Source organism: Taudactylus pleione, unplaced genomic scaffold (genome assembly GCF_031769625.1).
Source record: "Taudactylus pleione unplaced genomic scaffold, aTauple2 ptg000918l, whole genome shotgun sequence".
In the NCBI taxonomy this organism is placed as follows: Eukaryota; Metazoa; Chordata; class Amphibia; order Anura; family Myobatrachidae; genus Taudactylus; species Taudactylus pleione.
In genome coordinates this window covers 886350-899544 of record NW_028285319.1, presented here as the reverse complement: position 1 = coordinate 899544, position 13195 = coordinate 886350, and the positions used below count along the sequence as shown (strand labels likewise).

At 46.0% G+C, this 13195-nt stretch overlaps 1 protein-coding gene across 2 annotated transcripts in view; it reads right to left on the bottom strand.

Annotated features, from left to right (window-relative positions):
* The window catches only part of PRKG1 (protein kinase cGMP-dependent 1), a 1225781-nt gene that overhangs the window by 529255 nt on the left and 683331 nt on the right, over window positions 1–13195 (bottom strand). The gene's annotated exons all lie outside the window — the stretch shown is intronic.

The following is a 13195-nucleotide window of genomic DNA, read 5'->3' as shown; positions in this document are numbered from 1 at the left end:
AGTGTCTCACAAGCACAGGGCAATCTTTCTTCTACAAGTTCTTATCAATTAAATTATTCAACTAGAGCATTAGAAGTTACAAGTCCGTTGCCTGGTGTTTATAACTGATAAACAACCATTGTGACGTGTTTATGTTGAATTCTACCAGTGTGTGAAGCTTGTCACTTGTCTTCTCATTTTTTTCCCCAAACATTGACCTTCCATAACTGATATCTGCCTTCAAGGTCACAAGTCTTAGATGAAAGATGGTTTGTCTCCAAATCGGCATGATCATGCCTCTTCAATTCCTCGGGAATAAGCCAAATGGATAACTAAAGATTTTAGGTAAACAATTAGGAAACGTGATTTGATGAAAAAATTTATATCTATATGGTCCTTTACTTTGATGAATTAAACCACCTGGCATAAAGTGATGGAGTAAAATTACAAGCTGTTACTTGTGTAGGGTACACACTGGAACGACGTATTTGCCGCCTCACTGACTAAACTGCGGATTTGGTAAAGTTATGCACAAACGATATTGTGCATACACACTTATCAATTGGCCGCACAATTTGTCTGGCCAGAAGAACCAGTTGTGATGTAATTTTCACTGGTTCCTGCTACCAGCATATGGGTCAGTTGTTTGGTCGGGTTCGGTACAGGTTCCAGGCAGTCGGAATGCCGGCAGTCAGAACCCTGACAAGAATAGGTAGGTATCCTAACCCTAACCCCCCACTCTAACCCACCTTTCCTGCAGCCTAACCTTAAACTTTCCCTCCCGCAGCCTAAGCCCATACTTGCCTACATTTGAAAACTAGTTTCAGGGAGATTGCAGGTGGTAGCAGAATGTGCCGGCACGCCACTGGGGGGCCATGTCGTGTTCTGCCTAAAGGGCGTATCTAGCTCCACCTATGGGCATGTCTATTGTCACTCGGAGGCGTGAGTAAATGCAGAGAACGCAGCTGAGTAAATATGCTAATAGTTACAGAGCTTACTAGAGCATAGAGATGCCCATGGCTGCCTTCTCATCTACGTACAACTTTGCTTACCTGCGTAAATATCGCTAACATCAGCGCACATGGAGCGGCCATATTGCCCTTGCAGTAGGTCTGACCAGCCACAGACTCAGCAGCTCTCCTGACACGCAGAGGGCTCTCATGCTGCATAGGAGATCGCAAATGCCTAATTTATGCACACCCATGTAATGGGCATTTAATGGGCCAGACACACCTGCGTTTTATTGACCACCCCATTACCTCCCCCAAACTCTGACTACCTGTCACTCACTTTGTGAATGGGTTCTATGTGCATGCAGAATCGCAATACAATTGCAGCTTATATGCATGCGCAATGGCAAATTGCTCTATCTGCGTAAATATAGCCATTGCGTCCATCTCTGAAACAAGGCCAATGTTGCCAGCCAGTGTATTTACAGAAGATGACCAGCAGAGGTCCCCAGTAATCATCTGCTGGATTCAGTATCTGTGTGGTTCCCAGTGCAGGGAGTACCTGCAATGTGAAAGGTTGTGGGCAAGGTGAGGTCAAATTTATTCAAAAATAATATTGGATTGTGAGGCCATTGTAGGAGAGACACTGCTATATTGTCACAGACAGAAACAAATAAATGCAGTAGAAAGGGAAACTTACTGGGTCTGAGTCAGGGGCAGAGGTATGGGAGACAATGGAGGCACCTGCCACCGGGCGCCAGCACTGAAGGGGCACCTCCTCCATCACCAACAATATATTCACCCCACTTAGGGCTGTAAATATGGGGGATAAGGAGGGCACTAAATGATAACTTGCCTCCGGGCGCCTGGGATGAACTTCCGCCACTAGTCTGAGTGTCACATACATTACCTGCCCCCAGAGAGGGCACTCACTGATAGCCATGGAATGGATGGCTGTCACTGAGTGCCCTTTCAGAGTGCAGTTAATGCCTGTGACACTCAGCACCCAGCCACCATGGACCTCATGACACAGTTCCCACTACTAATACTTTGTTTTATAAATCCCTATCCCTTACGTTAACAGGGCCACTGCGCGTGGGGTCACCACTGCCACCTCCGCCGGCAATGCTACCTCCCCCGTTGTTGCCGCCAGTCACACAGGCCCCAACCGAGCAGTGATAGGCTGCCACCGCTACCCATAACCCCGCGGTGGCCGTCCTTTAAGTAACATCACGTCACGCATTGTGGCGTCTCTCGCGCAGGCCCCGCTTCCCGGCAACTCCAAACTCGCGCATGCGCAGTCCAGATTTTAACGGGGTGGAGCAGTGGAAAACCAGGAGTCTCGGTAGGATTTGCGGGCAAGTGGGCGTGTAAGTTAGAAATCGGGACTCCCCCTAACCCTAATACTTACCTTCGGGATGTCAGCGGTCAAGATTCTGGAGCTGGGATTCCCATTGCTGTCAGGATTCTAGTGCCGGTATTCTGACCGCCTGCATGCTGACTACATCCCGTTTGATTGTGTGAACACACAAGCAGATGTAAGCGATATATATCTGCACGAAATATCACATCTGCGGTGCAACATGGTTGATGCGATATATCTGTCGTCCACAGATATTTTGTGTGTACAGATGATCGGGACGATATATAGTTAGTCAGCTGAACAAACGATCTCTCGCCCAGTGTGTACCCAGCAATAAAAAAGATAAAATAAAGCTGTGTTATTAACAAAACTAAACAGATCTGTTTGCTGTTATGGGAATGATCAAAGTGGTTATATAATAGAATAATAAAAAGAATAGAAGCCACCTGTCATTTCCTCTGCCTTTATCTAAAGGGAAGGAAGAAAGGAGACCATTTATTGTGGTGTGCTAAGCCTAGCGGAGAGGAAGTGAGAAGATGGGATATCAGTTCTGTGTTGTCACTGTAGGGAGTCTGTGCTCACTCCACCGGCTTTCCTGGCTGCTTTTGTGTAGCAGAATTGCATTGTTAACATGTTCTCCAAATCTATCTGAATAAAGATAGGGCAAAAGCTTGTCTTGAAAGCTTACACTTGGCTCATGCAAAGCTTACGTCCTTTTATCCTGTGTTGTGCAATGTATCTAGCTTCTCAGTGTTTCCCTCTAGTGCAGTCACACGTATTTCTCTTCACTATTAAACTGTAAAATCCTGACAAATAAAATGTATTTTTGATCGCTGGCTTCCCCTAATATCCTTACAGTATACATTCATCCTACCATTCATTACATCAGAAGCAGTCCGCCGGCACCACTGGAGTCTAACATGAGTTTCTATAACATTCTATTCACTTCTGATGCATACATTGTATTCTTACAGCACCTTTATGCCTCACACTAATTACATTATTCAGCAGCAATAAACACATACTGCTACTATTTGGTATTCCACATTACACACAATGGCAGCTGCAAACGACAGCAGCATTATTCTTTAATTCTTTCCCTTTTGTTAACACACAGCTGCAGCCTGTATATTTCAGCAGCTCTATAGGGCTCATGGACACTTCTTGCTGCTTTTTCTGTCTTATATTTCACATATTTTCCATCGTTGTTTGTGTGAGCCCTATGTTGCCTTGTGGTTTTCTATATGTTGTTTCTCTTACACAGTAGTAGCAGGAACTGATTTAGAAGGCCCCGGCCTGTGATATCATGGCCTCTATCTTTGTGTCACTGTCTGACAGCTGATCATTATACAGTATGAGGCCAGAGACGATGTTGAGTCTATTATTTTATTTCATGTGTTTGGGTTTACGCTAACCATTCTAGTTATAATCTAATCTTAGGGTCCAAAAGTTTGTAACTAAATTGCAAATCAAGAAGTGTTATTGTAGCTATACATTAACTACAGTCTGACATACATATTTGAATCAACCAATATTTGGTAATTAGGAATATATTTGTCTGAAGTGATAGAACTCAAGTTCTTTAAAACATGTGTTTTAGAAACTGAAGATAGAAACTGCAAATATTTTAATAGGGCCAATGGTTCTATAAAAAAATTCTTATTTTAATATTTTCTAAATCAAGGTTGTATTTTTGGAATATTAGGAATAGAAGATATAAGAGCAGTAATTGGACAGTTAATGAAAAAATTGTCTATTTTATGCCTTTTGAAATCTCTTCAGTTTTTATTAGTCAGTGTATTCTTCTCCGTTTTACACATTAGTGACTAACAGTGTCAATAAAAGGCAAACAAATACAACAATGTCCCCATCCAGTGCATAAACATTAGTCGTGTGCTTAGATATGTTGCACTTCTGTTTGTATTTATGCCCGATATTGCAAAGGGCATTGCTGTTACTAGCCATGTCTTGCTAGTAAAAACACTGCTATTTTAAATATCGGGTATAAACACGAATAGAAGTGTCGGGTATTACAACCCAACACTACATAAATAAACCGCCAAGACTCCAGATCCATTCTGGTTACTCTGCTTTTCTACCTCTGGGCCTGATTCAGAGCCGCCAGTAAGCAGCCGCTCGTTCGCTCCGAGCGATGTTCGCACAACTGCGCATGCGTATGGGTTGTAATACGCATGCGCGAACCAGTCATTGCGGTCGGAAATTGTGTGCCTGCTAATTTGAGTGACAGAATGAGGCGTTTGTGGGTGGTAACAGGGGAAGGTGCTTGAAAACGGGGAGTGGTGATCCGAACGCAGGCGTGCCAAACGGTCAAAACGGCGTTTTAAGGGTGTGCATAATTAACAAAGCAGCGTCATTGACCACGTCACTTGGTTGTCTTTTAGCCTGAACTGCTCGCATGATTGCGGTAGGAAAATGCTACCACAAGCACTGCGAGCAGTTCATACGCCTTTCGATGTACTCGATTAATCTAATAAATAGTGGAGATGACGTATGATATGAGCGGCCAGGGGGCGTTTTTTAAAAAATAGCGAGCGTATGTTTCGTTCGCTCGTTCAGACATAGAGGCGTCAACAGACCGCAAAGAGCGAGCGCTCTATTTAAATATCCGGCCCCTTTTTCTGAACGACCGAGCGCAAATAGCGTCCAGCTCTGAATCAGGCCCTCTGTTCCCAATCCGGTTCAAGACTCCGGGTCCACTCCTGTCACTCTGCTGCTCTAACTCCGGTCCTAATCTGGTTCAAGACTCCGGGTCCACTCCAGTTATTCTGCTGCTTTACCTCCGGTCCCAGTCCGGCTCAAGCCCCTGGTTCCACTCCAGCTACTCTACAGTTACCTCTGGTCCCAGTCCATTTCAAGCCTCCATTTCCACCCCAGCTGCTCTGCAATTACCTTTGGTCCCAGTCTGGTTCAAACCTCGGGTTCCATCCCGGTTCCACATCAGAAACCTCTGGTTCTTATCCAGTTAATCTATTGTCCAAGTCTGCGAGTTACTTTGCAATTCCAGCCTGCTTGTAAGTCTTGAATACAAAGTAAAGTTATGTTCCCACTGAAGCGTTCCCATGGATTAACATGTACATCTCAATCTTTATCAGTGTTCTCCCCAGGCTATTTTCTGTGGGCGCATTGCCTGTCAGAAACAGCCTACCGCCCGGCACTTTCCCCTGCCGCATTCCCGGTCACCCTCGCCGACCCCTGCTGTGGAGCTCTGCCTCTGAAGCGACCGGAGGCTAAGAGGCAAGCATCCCCAGTCATGATGTCACCCGCGACGTGAGGAGCCTGCCCTGCACGCCTGTTGGATCTATTAGATCCAGTCAGAGCGAGGCAGTGGGAGTGGGAGCGTGCGCACGTTAAGACAAGTTCTGGGCTGGGACCAAGACCAGCCTGGGGGCACTGCATAAGGAGCACTATTTAAGCCTGGGGGCACTGCATAAAGGGTCAGTCTGGGGGCAGTGCATAAGGGACACTATTTCAGACTGGGGGCACTGCATAAGGGGCCAGCCTGGGGGCACTGCATAAGGGGTCAGCCTGGGGGCACTGCATAAGGGGCCAGCCTGGGGGCACTGCATAGGGGCACTACTTCAGCCTGTGGGCACTGCATAAGGGACCAGCCTGGAGGCATTGCATAGGGGCACTACTTCAGCCTGGGGGCACTGCATAGGGGCACTACTTCAGCCTGTGGGCACTGCATAAGGGAAAAGTAAACTACAGGGGACACTGAATAAAGGGGAAAACTACAGGGGGCAATGTATAAAGGAGAAAACTACAGGGGACACTGTAAAGAGGAAAACTACAGGGGGCAATGTATAAAGGGGAAAACTACAGGAGGCAATGTATAAAGGTGGAAACTACAGGAGGCAATGCAGAAAGGGGAAAACTACAGGGGACATTATAAAGGGGAAAGCTACAGGGGGCACTGTATAAAGGGGAAAACTACAGGGGACACTATAAAGGGGAAAACTACAGGGGACACTATAAAGGGGAAAACTACAGGGGACACTATAAAGGGGAAAACTACAGGGGACACTATAAAGGGGAAAACTACATGAGGCACTGTATAAAGGGGAAATCTACAGGGGGCACTGATAAAGGGGAAAACTACAGGGGACACTGTATAAAGGGGAAACCTACAGGGGACACTGTATAAAGAGGAAAACTACAGGGGGCACTGTATAAAGGGGAAAACTACAGGGGGCACTGTATAAAGGGGAAAACTACAGGGGGCACTGTATAAAGGGGAAAACTACAGGGGGCACTGTATAAAGGGGAAAATTACAGGGGACACTATAAAGGGGAAAACTACAGGGGGCACTGTATAAAGGGGAAAACTACAGGGGGCACTGTATAAAGGGGAAAACTACAGGGGCAATATATAAAGGGGAAAACTACAGGGGACACTATAAAGGGGAAAACTACAGGAGGCACTGTATAAAGTGGAAAACTACAGGGGGCACTATAAAGGGGAAAACTACAGGGGACACTATAAAGGGGAAAACTACAGGAGGCAATGTATAAAGGGGAAAACTACAGGGGGCAATGTATAAAGGGGAAAACTGGAAAACTCCAGGGGGCACTGTATAAAGGGGGAAACTACAGGGGGCAATGTATAAAGGGGGAAACTACAGTGGGCAATGTATAAAGGGGAAAACTGGAAAACTACAGGGGGCACTGTATAAAGGGCACAAATACAGGGGGCACTGCATATGGGGATAACTACAGGGGGCACTGCAAAATGGGCACTTTTGACTGAGAGCCAGTGGGGGAGCAGCCTGAGACCTGTCGGGCTGCTCCCCCTTTTCCCGGCGCGCATAATTACGAAGGCCCCCACCAGGCCACTTATTGATTCTACCCGGCTACTGACACTGATCTCTGGGACGTATTGCGCATTAAATTGCTACCTATCTTGTTTTTATATACTGTATTCTGAAGTCTCCTGGACATCTCAAAGACTCTCTTAGTGCTTCCAGTGCCAAGTCTTCTGCCACTGTGTCCTTATCTACTAGCAAGTCCTATGAGCACATCTCTCCTGCTCATTGCAGGTTCAAGTGGAATTTAACCTCACTGTACTTCAGTTTACTCCTGCCCTGCATCATATTGAAGCTCCTAACCTAGTCAATACTCACTATACCAGTATACCTGTGGGATCTCTCCTAGGGGTCTATTCATCATCACTTAATTTTGACAAAAGTAGGTGATAAAGCACATTTTCACCTGCAATTGTTAAAATTAAGTATTCGGGCCATTCATTAAGAAGGTGAAGCAGGAGATATCACAGATATCTCCTACTTACATTCTGTTTGCGGAATGGCCAGCTGTCCCCATACACTAGTATCACAGATATCTCGTACTTACCTTCTGTTTTCGGAATGGCCCGCTGTCCCCTTACCCTAGTATCACAGATATCTCCTACTTACCTTCTGTTTGCGGAATGGCCCGCTGTCCCCATACACTAGTATGGGAACAGAATTCATCAAGCTCCGAAAATATTATATTTTCTGGAGCTTGACTGCGGGGGCATTTGCCATCTTCAGATGGCGAATCCCCCCGCTTGTTCTTCACGGCCCTCTCTTCCCTATGGGAAGAGGGTCCGGCTTGCGAGAAGGGATCCTTTTGGATCCCTCCACCCCAGTCCGGCTCCTTCCGCCGGACGTCGGGGCTCTTGTGCGCATACGTGACCTGTAGGTCACGCATGTGCCCCGCCGTCACTGCTTCGAAAGGAGCAGAGAAAAGATTCACTGCTCTGAAAAGGAGCAGTGAAGCCGCTCGCGGGGGCAACTGATTTTCACAGCTACCACCGCGCCAGAGCAATGATGAATTGCTCCGGTGGCCGCGGCGAATTAGGGTCTTAATTACTGGGGTCCGTTCGGACCCGATAATTAACATCATGAATAGACCCCCTAGTATGTTGGGATTCGTACTGAGTTTCTGCCACAAACATTAATTCTGGTTGTTGGCGACTGAGTGCTGGTTCTAAGTTCCTCTTTGAGGATTTAGACTCCAGTGACCCAATTCTGATAATTGGACTGCAGTATCCATTAGCAGATTCCAGATGGGCTACTGATTACCTGAATCACTCACTGTAACACTTGTTACTGCCCCTTATCCCTATATCCAGGGTAAGGGGTTGAGTTCCACTCAATTGGTTCCAGCGGCAGACTGGGAGCCTTGCAGATGTCACTGACCTCTCCGAAGGCTCCAGGCATTTACCACGAATCTCACCCATATAAGTAGACCTTCGATTATACCACCATTATACTGCTACAGCTCATCAGCCCATGGGTCCTGACTTGGATCTAAAAACCCTAAATCTGACAACAGTAAAATAGGACACATCTGTATAATCATTTTACTGTCTGCTTCATAAAATCTGTACATTTAGCTATATGAATTAAATTAAACAAAACATGTTTCTTTCTGTTGTTGAACACACAAGTCCTTGAACTCATTTTACCTCACAGCAGCAAAAAAAAAAAAAAAAAAAGACTTGAGAGCATGAGCTAGAAAAGGATTACGTAATGGATATGCTATAATGGCTGTATTAAATTCTGTCTTGAGTCTTCAATTTTCTCATTATTAAAAGAAGACTTAATTCTTTTCCTACCAAAGCACATTACTCAGAAAGCTATTAAGGACATGAGCGCTACTTTGTGTAAATTCACTCCACTCCACATTTACTTAAAGTTAATCAAGTTTTGTAGCAAAAAAATGGTCTCAGATTACATTTCTCTAGTCAATTTAAAGGGCGCGATTTGTATGAAAATATAAAGATGCTTCCAGAAAGTTATTTTAAAGGAATATTAAATAAAATATAATAATGATAATAGTAACTATACTCAGGGCTACCATCAGAAATTGCGGGGGCCGGTATTGACAAAATAGGTAGCCCACATGGAGGTGTGCAGCGGAGGTGGGCGGAGCTGTGGATGTGGGTGGAGCTACTACTACTGGCATCGATTGGTGCATAAACCAGTATAAAAATGTGCAAAGTTTGGGCTGTGGGGGCAGTTGTTAGGGAAGGCTGGTTGGACTGGGGGGGGGGCAAAGGGCAGGGAAGGTCAGCTGGATTGGGCGAGGGGCAGGGTAAGCAGGCTGGTTGAACTAGGGGGGGTGCAGGGAAGGCTGACTTGACTAGAGAAGGGCAGGGAAGACAGGCTAGCTGGACTAGGGGGGGGTGCAGGGAAGGCTGGTTGGACTGAGGGAGGGCCAAGGAAGGCTGGTTGGACTGAGGGAGGGGCAAGGAAGGCAGGCTGGCTGGACTGGGGAGGGGCGCAGGGAAGGCTGACTGGATCTTGGGGGGGCAGTGCAAGGAAGGATGGCTGGACTAGAGGGGGGGCACAGGGCAGGGTCAGCATACCTGGTTTCTTCATAAAACGAACACTGGCGGCATTTCCTGAGAGAGAGGGCGCACGGGTGGCATCGATGCAGAATTCACGGGAGGCAGGCACTAGCAGGGAGAAAGAGCATCAGCGCAGCAGCATTTGAAATCTGCAGCCGGCTGTGAGCCAATCACAGCTCGCGGAACAGCAGCGAATCAAGAGTGGCCGATCTTGATTGGCTGCCGTACCACGAGCTGTGATTGGCTCGTGGCCCAGCAGCTGGCTCCATATTTCAACTTCAGTCGATGCATTCCTTGCTGCTGCCACCCTTGCTTGGAGATATTTGCTACCCGAGTACCACATCAACTGCTGATCGGAAGATCTACACTCTCCTTGTCTATACTGCACCCGCAGAGACTTGTCCCTCCAAGTATCATCCTGCTGCTGACCCCTTGACCCTGCAGACTGTGATAACTACAGATTGTGCTTACTAGAACCACTCAGGTACCGGCCATAGGGATCCAATCCATGAAAATGAGAGTAACTCCCTCATCTTCTGGACATATGTCTAGTAGATAAAATCAAGCAGAGGGCAGAGTGGTGCAAAATAGATCCATTGCAGGCACTATCAGGTAGAAGGAACACCAGCGCAGCGGTATTTGAAATATGCAGCCGGCCGCGAGCCAATCGATCCTGATTGGCTGCTGTTCCGCTCACAGCCCGGCGTCCGGCTCCATATTTCAAATGCAGCCCATGGTCTTTCTCCCTGCCAGTGCCTGCCGTCCATGCATTCCTTGCTGCTGCCACCCAGGTCCCATCTCTCTCCGGGACTGGAGTCCCGGCAGTTCCCCCTGATGGACGGCCCTGATTATAGTGTACTAGTGTCATGTTCTAAGGGTACTGTCCAAACATAGAAAATGTAACCCAGGGACAATTTGTATATTATCAATGTAGTTACTATGCAATATGGGCAGGTTGTGTATTTACACTTTATAACAATAAATATTTGATCCTGTAGAGGACTGTCTGGATGCTTCACTTCAAAACAATTCTATGAACACAACGCCCATGTCAGTCTTCTCTGATATCACATTTTTTTTATATCTCTTAAAGGATTCATCCGAGAGCACATAGTGGTAACATATATGGAATCGGTATGAAATACCGCAGGCCGCATGGCCGGCGGTTCGATTCCCGGCAGCACCTGGCCGACAGATGAGCAGAGCCCGGCAGCGGAAGCCCAACAGCGCTGGAAATCCTGATCGACGTTAAGGTAAGTATATACTAAGCTAACCCCCTAACCCTCCTTGGGAGTGCCTAACCCTAACCTCCCGCCCCAAGTGCCTAACCCTAATCCCCCCTCTAAGTACCTAACCCTAACCCCCCCCTTCCCCGCTGCCTAAGCCTAAGTCCCCCGAGGGGGGTGCCTAACCCTAAGTCCTCCCCAGGGGTGCCTAACCCTAACCCTCCCTCCCCCTAGCCTAACCCTAACCCTCCCGGGGTGGTGCCTAACACTAAGTCCCCCCCGGGTGCCCTAAACCTAACCCTCCCCCCCCGTGGCTGTCCGCTCGCAGCGCCCGGCATCCCTTCAATCGGTCTCCCGGCGTTGGGGAAATGACAGGCGTCTACAGCTAGATGCCCGGCATTTCACCCTCGCCGGGATATGACAGTCGGGAAGCCGGCTGCCGGTATTAAGGCAGCCGGTTTCCCGATTGTATACCACATATATGCCCTCTATCCTTAAGTAAATACTCAAACTGATTGTTCAAGTAAGATGAACACTACATTAAGGGCTCATTTAGATGAATGGATGTAGTGCACTTACATTAGGTTGAATGCCTAACAAACTACAGTGAATGCAGATAATAGGCACCGATAAAAGCAGAAGACTTAACGATACTCAGTGAAGACAATCCACTCGTTTTGCCATAACAATGAATGAACAGCATTTATCAGAGATTTAGTCTTGCATGGATACAATTTGGATTGGGCAGCAGGAGTCCCAGACATACTCATCTGATCAAAGTGTAGGAGTGCATAATTCTCAGGAGAAGGGGATGTATTAATTTTACTCAGGGAGCCAAGACCATGTGCTGAAATATGGGTACTGGTAGGAGATGCCTCAGACAGCACGGTTTCCTTGCCTTTACATGGACTGATCTAAGTGCACTGCTGCTGCTTCTTACCAGCCAACAGGTGGATGACAATGCTGAGCAGTCAGTGATGCCCAGCATGCATAGTAAAGCTGGCCACACATCTAAAGATTATCTGTCCAACCAGCCAACTAGCTGATTGGTTGGAATGAAAATCTGGTAACGTATGGGAGTAACTGATGATCAGCAATTTGCTCCTAAATGCCAGAAAACAGATGAAAATGGCGTCAGACAAGTTTGTTAAATGTTTGATCTAAACAATTTGTTCAAACAACAGAAATTGTCCATTTTCCGGCGTTTGGGAGCAAATTTCTGATTGTCATTTGCTGTCATAGCTTACCAGATTTTTATTCCAACCAATCAACTAGTTGGCTGGTTGGACAGATAATCTTTAGATGTGTGGCCAGCTTAATAGCGAAGGAGCAGCAATCATTACTCATCTACATGGGAAGCTCCTAAGGGGAGTAACAGGAAATGCTCACTTTGTATAAACAAAGCTTTATGACACATGAACATAAAATGTACGTAACATACCTGCTCTTTGCACACCTTTGCCTCTAATAGCACACAACACATCTCATATTATTAGAGAAAATGACCCGAGCTAACACTGAATTGTTTTATACACATATATGAGCAATGGAAATAATGTTTGGTATTTTTGTTTTACCACAAATAATCAAGGTAGTCTAAAAGACCTGTAGGGGTTTTCAAGAATGGACGGCAGTGCTTGTAAATCAATTATACGCATGTATCCACTGAGACTAGTTTCTTTTGAAAGGAAAATGTTAATCATATACTGTATTCAGGTTGTTTTCAAAAGTCTAAGAAACGACTGTCGTTTCTAATAAACAGAAGTGTTTTCCTTATATTACCACAACAAATGACATTTTCTCAAGAGTTGCATTTACCTTCTAGGACAAAACAGATCTTAAATTATTAGATAAATGTATTCAAACCATATTTTTTGCTAATATGACTAATATAGGACTATCTACATAACTGTGCAATGTTATGATATACAGTAATTATATGTCATATTAAAGTACAGGGCTCTATTGCCAATCGCTCTAGCTATCCATCTATTACTGCTGGAATCATTCTGAAAAAGACAAATAGGACAAGATGTTTTCAGGCTTATACATACAGTCAGGGCTGCCATCAGACATAATGGGGCCCAGTACAAATTAAATAGACAGGCCCCTCCCACTACTAATATATATATATAGCAAATAAATGGACCTAAGTAGCTCCGCCCCCTTTGAGGTCACCCCCTCTTCAGCCGCCTCCTCCCGTCATACTTAAGTTGTGATGTGCACGTGCCACAGCCGCAATTAGGTTGTCACGCAAATGTGCATAATTACCTAATTTATATCAGGGTCAAATGTTATAATAATAGTGATGCAGAGACTTCTA